Below are 16,134 nucleotides of genomic sequence, written 5' to 3' on the forward strand. Positions count from 1 at the left end.
CTTTATTGAATCTTTCAAACAACTCATTCCACACAACACTTGCAACTGATGTATACATGATTCTACCAAGTAACTCTTTGGATACAGAATTCATAATCCATGATAACACAATAGCATTTACTCTTTCCCAGTGATTGCCCAATTCAAAAGAATACTTTTATTTAGTACAAGAACCATCAACTAGTCCTAACTTTTTTCTTCCTAGTAGGGCTATACGCACAGATCAAAACCAGACAGAGAAATTTTCCACACCTGTCAACTGGAAAGAGATGATCTGTGTGCCACTAACATCTGAGGGACTGAGAAAGAGAGGATAATTGTAATCCATTATAGTTATAGCTCTTGCACTGCTGGTTGATCCACCACCCACTTTGACACCATTAACACCATTTTTACATTACTTGAACCTTCAAATCTTGACTCAAGAAATCCTTCAAAAAATTGAGAAAACCAGAATCTGTGATTGAACCCTTTCTTCAATCTACAAAATTGACCAAGGTAGCTAGTTTTAATCCAGTGAACCTGGCATTGATACCATGAAATTATTCTTAGATCAGTGCTTTAACTCTTAACAATGAGTTATGCATTGAATCACAGAAGAAGAAGAAGCAGAAGGACAGAGTAAGTAGAATAAAGAAGAAGAAGAAGTTTTGGAGAGTAGAATGAGAGATATTGTGTATTCAACTTATTGTTGTTAATAGTACATAGACAGTAATTTATAGGAGAATTAATTACCACTCTAACTACTTCAACAACTAGCCGTTAACAAGAGTAACTATCTATTTCTATAAAACAGTTATAACAGCTTTTTCAATTTTCCTGCACATAGCATATTCTTCTAGACTCTTCCAGCTTGTGATTTTTCCTTTGTCTTCAATATATTCAACAGTAGTCAGCCAACTTTAATCCTTTTCCTCTATCAGGGCATAGGACTGAAAGCTCAGGCACGTAAAGTTTAAATAATATACATCGTCATTTGTGGCGGCGCCTTAAATCACATTAAGGATTAATGAAATACTATTGAGAGAATATATGGTATAATTAGAACGATTGACATTTTTTGTTATGTTATTTCCATCACAATTCACCAGTTTATTATGTAGACAGTCAACCTAGTTTAATCTTCTTCCTCTATCGATGCATAGGATTGAAAGCTTTTACACGTAAAGTTTAAACAATATACATCACATCAGTGGTGGCACCACATGTATTCAACAGGTGTCATTCACATCACTTCACTAAAAAATTATACTATGTAGCTAGGTGAAATGTTCATATATATGTGTGTGTGTACATACTATGCGTAGAATCTCAAAATTTACTAATATTTTTACATTTTTATATTTTTAACACCCCTCGAAAAAAAATCTTTGTTCCTTAATTATTCTGTCAATCTAAGCAATTTCATCTTATCGGAATATATTAACGTGTTGTAGCAATGATTTATCTTAAATTTTCAAGATTTAGATATGTAAGACCCCGCAAAATTCTCTCGTAGTCTGAGCCTTAGAGCGTGTCAAGTGAAGCGTAAATCCGGCCCTAAAAGATTCAGAAGTGACTTCCCAAGTGAGAAACATTCTAAACCATGTAGAATTTCCCTAATATCAACTTTTTGTCATGTAGATAATTGAATAAGTTTTTCGTCGATACCAATTTCATCAAAATCCGACATCGGATGAGGAAGTTATGACCGTTTTACTAAGAGCTGTCGGAACCGCCCAGGTGCGACGGATAGGTTGATGGACCATCGAGCTTACGATGGACCGTAGCCCAAACCATCACAACCAAGGCAGTGACTCTCTCTTCTGTCCCAAGTGTGACGGCCAAGACAACGAACCGTCAAGCTAGCGATAGACCCTCGCTAAGACCGTCGTAACTGAGACAGTGTGGCATTTTTCTAACCAATGTGCGACGGATGATCCAAAAGGCCATCAGACTAGGAACAGACCGTCACTCCAACCATCTCAAATCCCATTTAGTATTTTTAAGTCATTTTTTTAAAAGGGCTTTTTGGTCTTTTCCCACCCCTTTTAATCCTTAGATATATCTTGAATGAAGCTGAGGGCTTCATTCTTCATCTTCAACATCAAAGCTAGGATTTCCTATAATATCAAAACCCTTCTTTCTTCAAAAATAAAAAAAATCAAGAAATCAAGAATCTCTCCAAGAGCCTTCAAGAAAGAGTTTCCTTAAGGTATGCAAATGTTGATTCTTGAGTCACTTTCATCCAAGAATCTCAAGAATCCTTTTCTAAATTTCAACGAACTTATGTTTATGAGTTTTCATGATTCATGTGAGTTGAAATTGAAGTTCATGCTATTATTGAGTTTTAATTCATGTTTTGATTACAGGTTTTCAAGATTTGGCCCTAGTATATGATGTTCATGATAAACACTCTTCAAGTTGCTTGCTAAGTGATGTGTTCATATCAATTAAGTGTAGAAATTGTTGAATAAGCAAAGCATGCTCCCCATATGTTTGATAAAAATGCTTATGTAAAGGAATTAGAGCCATTATAGCATGTTGACTAAAAATCTCCAATTATGTGCAAGCTCATGCATGCCAAGTGTTTGTTGAAAAGCCTTAGTGAATGAATTGTAACATGATAGCATGAAAGTCCCAAATTATGTGTTCTTTAATGCATGCTAAGTGTTTGATGCAACACCTTGTTGAATGGAGTATGACCCAATAGCATGTCTCCCTATATTATCACATGTTTATGATTTCTAAATGCTTGAAGAGATGTTTTAGTGATTGTGATTGTGAATGAATGTCCATGGTCATGATTACTTAAGAATGGTTATGTTTTAATTTTATGTTATCGTGTCCTGGGGGTATTTATACCTAACAAATTAGCTGCAGTCTAGAGCCCGTGTCAGTTTTCACGATAATCTTAGTCAAGCCACGATTCTTAGAACTCAGTGAGTTATAGAACTCAGTACTCTCAGGCAGTTACAGAACTTAAGTAACCTCAGTATCATTAGCACTCTAGCCTCAGTTCAGTACTCAACTCAGATCTAGTAGTATTCAAGTGTTAGGTTCAGACCTCAATAGAATTCAAGTAATCTATTCAGAGCTCAGTATCATTCAGTCAGATAACGAGCTCAGTATATTCAAGAAATATGATCAATAACAGATTTAGCTCAGCTTAAATTCAGTTAAGAATCAGTATAGAGTCTTTCAGTTGGGAGTAGGAGCTAGCACCGAGGGAGTGCAGGGATGATGGCTTTCCCATTAGAGATGGAGAGTCGTTAACAGCAATACTTGAACTCTCAAACTACGTAGCCAGCGCAGGGCCAGGAGTCACCCATTAGATAAAGGGTTGACTATCATACTACCTTAGGCTTGACTTCCTGTTCAAGTTCACCCGTCAGAGAGGCTTGACCAGAGTAGAGGTCTTTACCCGTGGCATGGTATTGACACCCTTCCAGCTAGGGTTACAGCTTGGACCACACCAATTCAGATTTGTGGCATGTCGATTAAGTGAGAACTCCTACAGTTGCAGTTTCAGTATCAGTCTTTAGAGTAGAACTCAGAAATCAAGGCTGTCAGATACAGTCACCTATCTCAGTATGGAACTCAGATAGTTTCATTGATTCATGGACCACCCACTAGATAGGCCTGGTCTCTTATAAAGTTAATCAGTATCAGTACTAATAGATCCAGAGATTAGCCACTAGTTAGGCCTGATCTCAATCTCAAATTCAGTTGAGTATTCTCATTATCAGATCACGAGATCACCCGTTAGATAGGCCAAATCTCAGTCTCAGGTTCAGTTGATTATTCTCATTATCAGATTCAGAGATTTTCTGATAAATAGGTCTAATCTCAAACATAATTATTTCTTATCATTTATAGTAGATTCATGGATCATCCGTTATAGAGATTTAATCTCAGATTTAGTCAGCCAATTATAGCAAGCTCAGAACTCAGTTATTGATATAAGTAGATTTAGTTAATCAGCTTCAGTATCATCAGTTATTGAGATCACTCGCTAGATAGGACTGATCTCAACTTTAGTACTCAGTTATCAATATCAGAAGTTTCAGTTGTTCAGTATCTAAGTATTAGTAGTGAGTTCAGACGTCAGTAAAGCAGTACCCAAGTTTCAGTATTCAGAGTCACGATGATTTCAGTTATGGTTTGTGCATTCATGCATATGTCCTCATTCAGTACTCTCATGATTATTCAGTTAAGTAATTATTCATGCATAAGCCCTTGCATTTAGCCTTACCTCATCTTGTATACTAAGTACATTCCCACATACTGACATATTTACTCTATGGTGTTTTACTTTACACCATAGGTTCAGAGGCACAAGATCCGGAGTACCCTTAGCAACTCAATCCCAGTCAGCAGCAATAGACATAGCAGTGAGTCCTCTTCATTCGAGAATGATTGTTATTTTATTATCGCATCAGATTTATTTTATTTTCAGTAGACGGAGTTAGTTGGAAACATGTCCCATCAACTCCACAATTCAGACAGTCTAGAGGCTTTTCGGATAGATATATCAGTATTTAGTTTTTAGTTTTGAGTATTTTAGATGTTTTGAACCTTATGGCAAGTTTTTCATAGTTTTCCGCATTTATTATATTATATTATCCAGAGCTCAAGTACAGATATCAGTAGAAGGTTAGCTTGTGGTCCTTCGGGATCATAAGCACCATGTAACGACTAAGGGTAGTCTCAGGTCATTACAAGATAACATGTTTAAGAAGTTAGTTTTGTAGTAATATTATAGAATCTATTGATTACATTGACTAATTAATTTTTTTAAATTACAATTTGATTGATACAACCCACACCAAATTAGAAAGAGAATTGAGCTTTTCCTAAAGGGCAAAATGCAGAATTGCCCTTGACAGTTAAGCCCGGAGAATAATAAGTGAGATTTTGAGAGAGAGAGAAAAGGATTTCTATTAATTACAACTCCATGTTTACAATTGGTAAAGATGAATCCATATAAAGGAAAACTAATTCAGTTAATGAAGTAGAGACGGAACCTTCTAGAAGTTAGTTATTGAACTAACTCACTAACAACTCTAACTGATATCTGGAACATGTGCAGGTCACGTGACCTTAACTAACTACGGTACACCATTTATCTTCTAACGAAATGTTTAAAACTAAAAATAGGAAATCATAGAAGAATTATTCTCAAAAGGTTTGTAACAATACCTCCCCCATCTGACAACCCTTGTCCTCAAGGGTTGAAATGTGGAAATTGCTGACAAAAAGAGAGGTAATCCTCCCAAGTATTATCTTCCTCATCTGCATTAAACCATTTGACAAAAAATTGAGTTATAGGTCAACCATGCTTCTTGACCAAATGCCTATCGAGGATGGACTCGGGGGTCAGTAAGACATGATCGGCATCTGAATGCACCACTAGCAAAGTAGGTAAAGCAGTATATGGTCCCAACTTCTATTTCAACTGTGAGACATGAAAAGTTGGGTGAATTTTGGAATAAGAAGGAAAAACTAAGGTGTAAGCAACAACACCAACTCTGGCGATGATCTGAAAAGGGCCAAAAAACTTTGCAGAAAGCTTTTGGAAGGCATGCAATTTGAGAGACAATTTATTGAATGGTTGAAGTTTGATGTAAACCCAATCACCTACTAAAATGACTTGTCAGTCATTCTCTTGTCTGTCTGAGTCTTCATTCTTTCTTGAGCTCTTTGCAACTAGAATTTCAAGCTCCTCAAGGTAGCTTCTCTAGACTGAAGGCTTCTATCCACCAAATCCAACTGAGAGTTAAATGACATATAAGGTAGAAAGGGGGAGGCTTCTGCCCATACACAACTTCATAAGGGGTTCTGTTAATAGCAGAGTGAAAAGTGGTATTGTACTATCACTCAGCTAAAGGTAACCATTGAGGCTATTCCTTCAGTTTCTCAAAGGTCATACACCTTAAGTAACATTCCAAGCACCTATTAACCACTTCAGTCTGAACATCAATTTGATGATGGTAGGCTGTGGAGGTTAATAAAGACACCTTCTGCAGTTTGAAAAGTTCCTTCCAGAAATTGCTAGTGAAAACTACATCCCTATCAAACATAATTGTTTTAGGCATCCCATGCAACTTAAACATTTCATACATGAATAACTAAGCAATATCAAGGGCTGCATATGGATGTTTAAGGGCCATGAAATGAGCAGCCTTGCTCAGTCTGTCAACAACCACAAAAATGATTTCCTTACCCGCTGCTTTAGGTAGGCCCTCTATAAGGTCCATTGATATATCCTGCCATACTCTCTTAGGGATGGGAAGAGGCTACAGCAGCCTAGGGTAAGCCACATTTTCATTCTTACACCTTTGACAAACACCATAGTGTCTCACATAAGTATAAACATCCTCTTTCATCTTTCTCCAATATAATTCTTGCCTCAGCTTGTGTATTGTAGCTATGATGCCAGAGTTTCCACCATTAGGACTATCATGATAAAAAGAAATGATATCCTTTCTAACCTCTGGTATATCTCCCACCATCATTTTTTTTCTCAAGATACCACTGTGGAACTGGAAGTAGTGTTTAGGTGGACCTGTAGTTTGAATGGTAGTAACTAGTTGCTTCAAGTGAGGATCTAAGTTCCATGAATCCTTCATAGCATCTAGTAATGTTGACTGCACCCCTGAAATGCTATTAAGTTGAATGGAACCTTCCATTCTAGATAATGCATCTGCTATAATGTTATCTTTTCCCTTTTTATAGGAGATAGTACAGTCATAACCAAGCAATTTAATCAGCCATTTCTGTTGACTTGGTATAGATATTCTCTGCTCTAATAATTATTTGAGGCTTTGATAATCCGTTTTGATTATGAACTTTCTTCCCAACAAGTAGGGCCTCCATTTTTGCACTACAGTAACAATAACTAGGAGCTCTTTCTTATATACTGAGAGAGCTTGATTCTTTTCAGATAGACCTTGACTAAAGAAGGATATTGGCCTATTGAATTGAGTCATCCCAGATCTAATTCCACTACCAGAGGCATTAGTTTCAACAACAAACTCAGCTGAGAAGTTAGGAAGGAACAAAACTAGAGCTGAAGTGATGGCCTGCTTAAGTTATTCAAAGGCATGTGATGGTACTTCAAACCAGTGGAAGTTTTCTTTCTTTAGGAGGTCATTCAAGGGCCTAGCAATGGCACCAAAACCTTGAATAAATCTTCTATAGTAGCCAGCCAAGCCTAAAACCCCTCTCAACCCCTTTAGTATAGTAGGTTGAGGCCAGTTTACAACTGAATCCACCTTATGTCCATCCATAGCTACTCTATTTTTAGAGATAACATGACCTAGGTAATAAATTTTCTTAACTCCAAAAGCACACTTGCTTTTCTTCACATACAAAGCATGAGCTCTCAATACCTTGAAGGCTACTTCTAGGTATGCTAGATGATCCAACCAGCTGAGGCTACAAATGAGTGTGTCATAGAAGAACATCAGTATAAATTTTTTGAGATAGGAGTGGAAAATCCTATTCATGAGGCTTTGGAAAGTGGAGGGGTCATTAGTGAGGACAAAAGGCATGACTAAGAACTCAAAGTGGCCATGATGAGTTCTGAAAGTTATCTTGGGGACATCAGGCTCATGCATTTTGATTTGGTGGAACCCTGATCTAAGATTCAACTTATAAAAATACTTAGCTCTATGTAATTCATCCAGTAGCTTCTCAATCACAAGGATTGGAAATTTATCCTTTATAATGTGGTTATTCAACTCTCTATAATCCACACACATCCTCCATGATCCATCATTTTTCTTTACCATAACAATTGGTGAAGAAAAAGGGCTAGTACTATGCCTAATCACCCCCGACTCAATTATCTCATCAACTATTTTTTTGATTTTATCCTTCTATATTGTAGGATACCTGTATGGTCTGATATTGATAGGTGAAGTCCCTTCTTGCAATGTAATCTTGTGGTATTGTACTCGTACTGGAGGTAGCCCCTTTGGTACTTCAAAAAGATCCTTGTATTGATCTAAAAGAAGGGGAAAATCCTCTTGGTGACTACACTCATTAGTATCAGCCTCCATGGACAGCAAACTACCACTGGTTCCATCCAGATTATACACCTTAAGTACTCCTACAGATATCATGCAAAGTTCAGCTGGCTTTGCTAGTAATTTGTCTATACTGTTCTATTGTATCATCTTTATAGTAGCCGTTTGGATTCCCCTCAATGACACCTTGTGGCCAACAATAGTAAATTCCATCTTGAGCTTCCTAAAATTCCATATAATATCACCCAAAGTGATTAACCATTGGATGCCTAATACCATATTACACCCTCTAATAGGCAACACTAATATATCAAAATTAAAAGCTACCCCTTCCATTTTACAATCCACCCTTTTACTAATAAATTGACTCTGCACTATTTTGTCATCAGCTACTGACACAGCAAAAGGAGTGATAGGAGTTAGTGCACACCCCAGTCTCTTGGCAGTGTTCATATCCAAGAAATTATGGGTGCTGCCAGTATCTATCAGCACATGTACAGATTGTCCCTTGACACTCACAGTGACTCTTATGGTCCTAAAATCACTTACACCATTCATAGCATGGACAGACACATGTGGCAAGATTTCTCCCTCTTCATCAGTTTCCCACTTATGTCCAGTCATTGTTAAAAATTCAGCAGAGTCTAGTATCATTTCATCCTCTATTTCTGTGATTTCTTTACCTTCTTCTATTTTCATACAGAACAACTGTCTTTTCCCTTTACAGACATGACCATAAGAGTATTTCTCATCACAATTGAAACACAATCCCCTGCTTCTTTTTTCCTCCATCTCAGCTGGGGTCAGTAATTTTGCTCTTCTGGGATTTGTCTTAGGGTTGGAAGTAGTAGGAAAAGTAGGTGGTATTTTGGAATGAGTAGTGCTTGGTTTAGTGGTTTGAGAGGTTATATATGAAAAAAGAGGATAAGCGGAGGTATATCTGACATTGTTTTTAGGAAGAGAAGTGGAGCTGGTAAAATGTTGTTTCTGTACTTCCAAAGTCTGTTCCTGAATTCTGGCCAAGCTGACAGCCTTGGCCAAAGACCTCAGAGCTAACATTTTCACTATTAAGCCAATCTTCGGCTTCAATTCTCTCACAAAGTAATTAACCACATAATCTTCAGAAAGTTCAACCCTAGTGAGTAGTTCATCAAAAACATCAATGTAATCCTGTACAGAGTTTACCTGACGAAGATCTTTGAAATATCCCATTGGGTCATGAAACAATTCTTCCCCAAATCTTGCGTACAAGCATCGAACATACTCGCCCCATTTTGGCCATTCCATTGTTAACATATGCTTCATAAAAGATTGATGCCACTGGAGTGCCCTGCCTTCCAATTTGCAAGAAGCGAGTTTTACCCTCAGATCTTCCGAAGTTTCATACACGTCGAAGAATTGCTCGCAACTATAGAGACAATCCTTCAATCCCTGACCATCAAACCTAGGCATTTCTATCTAAAATTTCTGATTATAACCCTGATAATTTCCCATTCCATTATCAGCTCAAGCCCCAACCACCTCTGGGGTCTCATTTACCCCAACACTTCCATGAGGAGGAGGAGCTCCTAGTGGGTTCAAATTCCCTATGAGCAACCTCTTGATATCTTCCATAGCTTGTGCAACCTTCGTGTCAATGGTATGCTGAATTTCTGTGACAGAGTTCACTACTCCTTCCATGGAATTCTTCAACACATCGACTTCTCTTCGTAATTCTTGCATGCGAGTATTGTGATCACCCATGGTAGCAGGTCAGAGAAAACCTGGCTCTGATACCAATGATACAACCCACACCAAATTAGAAAGAGAAATGAGCTTTTCCTAAAGGGCAAAATGCAGAATTGCCCTTGACAGTTAAGCTCGAAGAATAACAAGTGAGATTTTGATAGAGAGAGAAAAGGATTTCTATTGATTACAACTCCATGTTTACAATTGGTAAAGATGAATCCATATAAAGGAAAACCAATTCAGTTAATGAAGCAGAGACGGAACCTTCTAGAAGTTAGTTATTGAACTAACTCACTAACAACTCTAACTGATTTCCAGAGTGCGTGCAGGTCACGTGCCCTTAACTAACTACAGTACACCATTTATTTGCTAATGAAATATTTAAAACTAAAAATAGGAAATCATAGAAGAATCATTCTCAAAAGGCTTGTAACATTGATTGGTCAAACAAGCAATTAAAAGTTTTAATCTTATGCTGATACTTACTATAAAAGACAAAAAAGTTTCAGGCAATGCACACTCAGGATAAACCATTTGCAACAGACATTCCCATTGCTAGTAAGCAGCATCACCTTTTTCATATACAAGTTCTAAAAAAATTAAACCAGGAAAGTTTTTCATCAGACATATCGAAAGTATTTTCTTGTACTTTTACCTGTCCCAACAGTGAACTCACTCTCTTTTTGCAATTTCCATTTTCAAGAATCAATGGAAAACTCAATCTTTGCTGAAAGAGAAGAGTTGATGGTTTCACCTTCTGGTGGAATCCCGCATCTAAGAAAAGCCTATTTCTTGAATCCCATTATTTCTTCCATTGAAGGTCCAAATTTGAAGCCACCTTCACTTTATTTTTTGTATGAATTTGAGTGGCCATTGAGAGTTTCCTTCAATGATTGTAGGTATCAGCAGATCAAATGGAAGAAATGGGTTGAAGCCCTGGAATCTGTCAACCACTCTATATGGAAGGCTGCTGGTGTTTATGATGCTATTAAGGGTTCTGTATATAAAGTTCATACAGATAAAAATTTGATTTTTGGGTTGGCTGAAAGATGGTGTTGTGATACGAACACTTTTGTGTTTCCATGGGGTGAACTACTGTAACTCTTGAAGATATCATGATTTTGGGAGGGTTCTCCATTTTGGGTGGCCCTGTTGTATTCCTTCTTCAATCCCCTGAGCTGGTAGAAATTGAACAGAATTTTGAAAAAGCATGAAAGGAGCGTATCGGATTGAAGGCTGATAATCACAACAAGTGGTTGAATTTTTTCATGAACAGTGGAAGGGATTAAGAACATGAAGCTTTTCTTTCTCTTTGGCTTTCAAGATTTGTGTTTCCAGGTGATCAGTATGATAAAATCGGTACGCATGTTTTTCGTGTAGCCATTAATCTTGCTAGAGGAAAACGACTTGCGCTTGCTCCTGCTGTTCTTTCAAGCATATATAGAGATTTGAGCATTTTAAGAGAGGCTATGATAATTGTTTCATCAAGTAGTAATAAAGATGAAAGGAACGGATTTCAAATTCTAGGATTTAGTCTTTGGTCGCCATTGTTCTTTATTCAAGTTTGGGCTTGGGAAAGGTTGGTAGGTTTGCGTCCAAAGCAGGTTGGCAATTACAATATGGTTGGTGGGGTGAGAATAGAACTATGGAACGATGTGAAAAGATCAGGTGTTATTAATGTGAGGACTGTTATCGACTCGTCTGCAGAGATGTTTCAGTGGAGGCCATATGCCTTGGCTGTGGAAGGTTGGTCAGCGCCAAAATTTTACAAGGAAGCAGAAGAGTGGGCGATAGTTGAAGGGAAAAATTTGGACCAAGAATTGGAGTCCTTCATTCGATGCTTACGAGTGTTGGAGCTTGTTGGTTTTGATTGTCAAGATCCCTATCGACCAAATCGTGTTGCAATGCAGTTTGGATATGATCAGGACTCCCCAAAATGGATTCCTCGCTCGCCTTCAAGTCCACAACTTAGCTGGAACAACTATAGCAGACCCTCTGATTCTGATTTGAGGTTATGCTATCCATCAAGGTTATTTGAGCCGGATGTATCTACAAAGTATTTGAAATAGTGTAGAAAAGAAGTATTACCACTAGTTGATGCATTCGAAGGCTTGTCGAAGGAACAAAGGAGTAAAACAACATTGAAGCTGCTTTCTAACCATTGTGATTCTCCTAGTCTACCCACTGAATGTCAACTGAAACAAGTGGAGAATTACCCTAATGTTCCTCCTGGTTTTCCTCCCAAGTACCCTGATGCTCCTCCTGTTTTTCCTCCAAAATACCCTGAAGCTCCTCCTGGCTTTCCTCCCAAGTAACCTCATGCTCCTCCTGGATTTCCTCCAAGTACCCTCATGCTCCCCTTGTTTTTTCTCCCAAGTATTGTGGAGAAAATGACAAGAAGAATTTGTTTATAGTGGTTTCGCAAACATTGGCTTGTAATGTTGTGCCTCCTGGTTTAAGAGAGAAGCATAATGCAGGAAAAGGCATTCACACATCCACTGAGGCACATGACAGTAGCAGTGTAGTTCCTCCCAGCTGCATTGTGGAATATGTCAAGGAGAATTTATCCAAGGAAGTTTGTCAATCAGCGACTCGTGACGTTGTGCCTCCTAGTTCAACGAAGAAGCACACCGACTATGAGTGTGATAGAACTGAGAATAACAGTACAGCCCACAATCTTGTTGTCAGTGAGCAGAGAGGAGGTGAAAGAACAATCTGTGATGATGTTATAGAGGATATAGAAATTTATCTTAGTGAGTTTGAGAGATCAGCTGCTTCACGCAGGAGGACTCAACATAGTACGATTTCTATTGCCTGTTTATTTTCCTTATGTGTAGTTTACTTGCTCCAGAGTTGTTGCTTGGTTTAGCTATTTCAATTGTCTCTTTCAATTAGTTTTTGCATAGTTCTTCAGATCCTTGTATTTTGAATTAACCTTCATATAATGGAATTGCTAGTGCAACCTTCAGTTATGGGGCTAAACTGCAGATCCCGGTGTCTAGCCTGCACTGCACTTTGTGTGATGCTCAAGAGCTGGAAACTACAAGACATTTATTCGCAGATTGCCCATGGATAACTACTGTGAAAACTGAGGTGCTGCAATGGGCTGGAGATATATTGGATTGCATCAGGAGAAAGAGTTGGAAGATGATTCAAAAGTAGATAGTTGCTGCTATTTTGTAGGCTCTGATTTACCGCACTAGGAGAGCAAGAAATTGGAGCTTATTCAATGGAACTGCTAGATAGAATATATTTGTCTTACTTTTATAGTAAAGCTCATAGATGCAGAGGGTTCTTACATAGATTACAAATGTAATTAGTGCTACTCTTTGGTGACTCAGATGCTTATTAGGTGTATTTCTCTCTGTCTGTTTGCTAATGGTAATATTTACATTATTACCCAAAAAACAGATGAATGTTTTTTGTGTGCATTATTTTGTCAGATTGGTGATGTTCAGGGATTGCTCATGAGCGTCCCGTTTATCCATTTATTTTCCTTTTTCTGTGGTCTAATTAATTTGCAAAAAGTCACTGCTAAGAGATGTTACAGACTTGGACTTAAGTCTTCTTATCAATTTTGTAATTTTCTCTTCACATTATTTGTTGCTCAGTACACTTAATTTAGTTATAATTTATATCGTCTGAGCTACTTGACATGCAGGGAATGTATCGAGAACTATTATATATTAAATCTTAAACACCCTTAACGGAATTGCTAGTTTCGCCTTGTTCTTTCTCTTCTTGCTTAATTACTTCTAACTCATGTCTAAAATTGCTCCGTTTAGAATTATGCAGATGTGTTATGTTAGACCTCGTGAAATGGAGTTTGAAGTGGAGCTTTATTCTATTTTTGCTAACTTTAATCAATTTCGTTCAGGTCAATAGAGCAGTGTTGAGCTAATAATAATGTGAACAAGAGACCTTCTTTCTTGGAGATTTTAATGACACTCGAAAACGATCAAACAAGTCTTACCGTCAGATAATCATTGGAACATCTTAACTTAAAAGACAGAAATGCAAGAACTTAGTAGACATTAATATGATATATTTATGTTTACCTGATCTAATTCTGGATTCCCTATTTGATGTCGTAGATAGATTTTTTCAAACATGGTCCCCGAGTTTATTTCATTGATTTTCATATCCCTATGGATGCAAAAATTTATATCTACATATCTGATGCAAAATTTGCTTTTGTCAATTTTCTAATGCTGCTTCATGTTTGTATTTTTACTCTTCTTGCTTTAATACAGCCTCCCTACCTTCCTCCATGAGGTCGGAGTAAGGTATCCGTACATTATACCCTCCCTAGACCCGTCTTGTGGGATTTAATTGGGTAGGTCGTCGTTGTTACTTTAGTTATCAAAGTTGCCTTTCTTAGTATTAACTGTGAAACTGTGAATTGCCATGAGAACTATGTTGTTGGAGAAATAATCACAAACTAGTTCATTGGCTTCAAATCGTTCAGAATTTATAAAACTATTGTTAAAACTTACAAGGATTTCTATAGTCTACATTCTATAATGCAGCCACTATTACATTGATTGACTGTTGATCCATTAGTTAGTTAACACTGTTACATTGGTTAGTTGATTAGTTAGCTAAGTTTGTTAGCCAGGTGGCAAGTTAGTTAGTGAGCTAGTCACTTGATCAAGTAGTTAGAAGGTAGTTAGGAAGCTTCTAGAATCATATGTGTTGATTATGTGAGCCTATAAATAGATGTCTTGAACTCATATTATGTATGAACTCAATATACAAAAAAAACTATTTCTTAGCTCAATCTCTGTAATGGCAGTCGTGTGTGAGTGTGATGGAGTTTGAGAGTTTTTTAACATGGCATCAGAGCCACACGATCATGGATCTGAACAAGCAACAATCGAGTGTTAATTTATCTTCACTACAGTGAGTTTTCATCTGTAATTTCTGTTTGTAAGAATGGTGAGCTTAGAGGAGTTTAGATCTACATCTGTAAGCCATAGATCTCTGGGTACAAATCATAGATTTTGAGATTTCAGTGATAGTTTTATTTCAATTTAGTTGGATCCTGCAAAAGTAGGCATGGCACCTAAGATTGATCCTAGTGATCCCCTGTGTTTCTAGGAGCATCAGATGTAGCAGGAGTTGCATTGATTCCCATCAAGCTAACTGGTTCAGAAAATTATGGAATTTGGTGTAAATCTATGAAGATTGCACTGTTAGCAAATAGGAAATATGGATTTGTAACTGGTATTTGCAGCAAGGACACATATAGAGAGAAGTTACATGATCAATGGGAGACATGTAATACAGTAGTTTTATCATGGTTGATGAGCTCAGTAAGTGCAGAGTTGCTCAGTGGTATTGTATATGCAACAAATGTTTATGAAGTATGGGAGGATCTTAAGGAGAGGTTTGACAGTGAATCGCATGAGGTTGTATCAACTACATAGGGAAATCAACAATCTTCACCAAAGTACCGATGAAGTCTCAACCTACTTTACTAAACTAAAGAACCTGTGGAGTGAACATGATGCAGTTATTCCAGCTCTATCATGTAACTATCCTAAGTCTAAGGAGTATGCAGAGCATCTATATCAGTTGAGGTTAATACTGCTCTTAAGCGGATTGACTGAATACAAGCAGATCATAGCATTGATTAACAAGGAAACATATGATTCTGAACTGAATAACATAACAGGTACTATTAGTTTTTTTTCTAGTCATATCATTTCATATAATTGGATAATAGACTCTGGAAACACACACCATGTAACACCATACAAAGGTATTTTCTCACACTATCATAAAATAGATAACACCATATGTGACAAAGTTAATTTACCTACTGGAGCCAAGGTTGATATATCATATGTAGGAGAAGCACAGGTGCTGAAGGATGAGATTGTGAGGGATGTGTTGTAGGTTCCAGATTTCAAGTTGAATCTATTATCAGTGTCTAAGATGACTAAGCAACTTTCTTGCTTTGTTTCATTTTATCCTAACTTCTATGTGTTTTAGGACCTTCACAATGGCAAGGTGGAGGGGATTGATAAGGAGAAAGGATGACTATACATTCTCAAGAAGGTATGTGGAGCGAATGGAACTATTAATAATGTGGCTCATCAAGGATAGGTTACAGGGGGAAACAAGCATGAGTGCAATTATGGCATATAAGGCTGGGACATCCTTCTTCCCAGGCATTAAAGACTCTCAATCTGATAAGACACAATAGTGATGTAAATATTCTAAATAAGTGTCATGTTTGTCCATTAGCAAAACAAACTAGACTGGTTTTTCCTGTCAGTACTTCTAAAGCTGCAAGATATTTTGATGTTGTATATATGGATCTTTGGGGCCTTATAAAACATCTACTTTTGACAAAAAATTACTACTTCTTAACTATTGTTGATGATTA

Source organism: Capsicum annuum, chromosome 10 (genome assembly GCF_002878395.1).
Source record: "Capsicum annuum cultivar UCD-10X-F1 chromosome 10, UCD10Xv1.1, whole genome shotgun sequence".
Taxonomy (NCBI): Eukaryota; Viridiplantae; Streptophyta; class Magnoliopsida; order Solanales; family Solanaceae; genus Capsicum; species Capsicum annuum.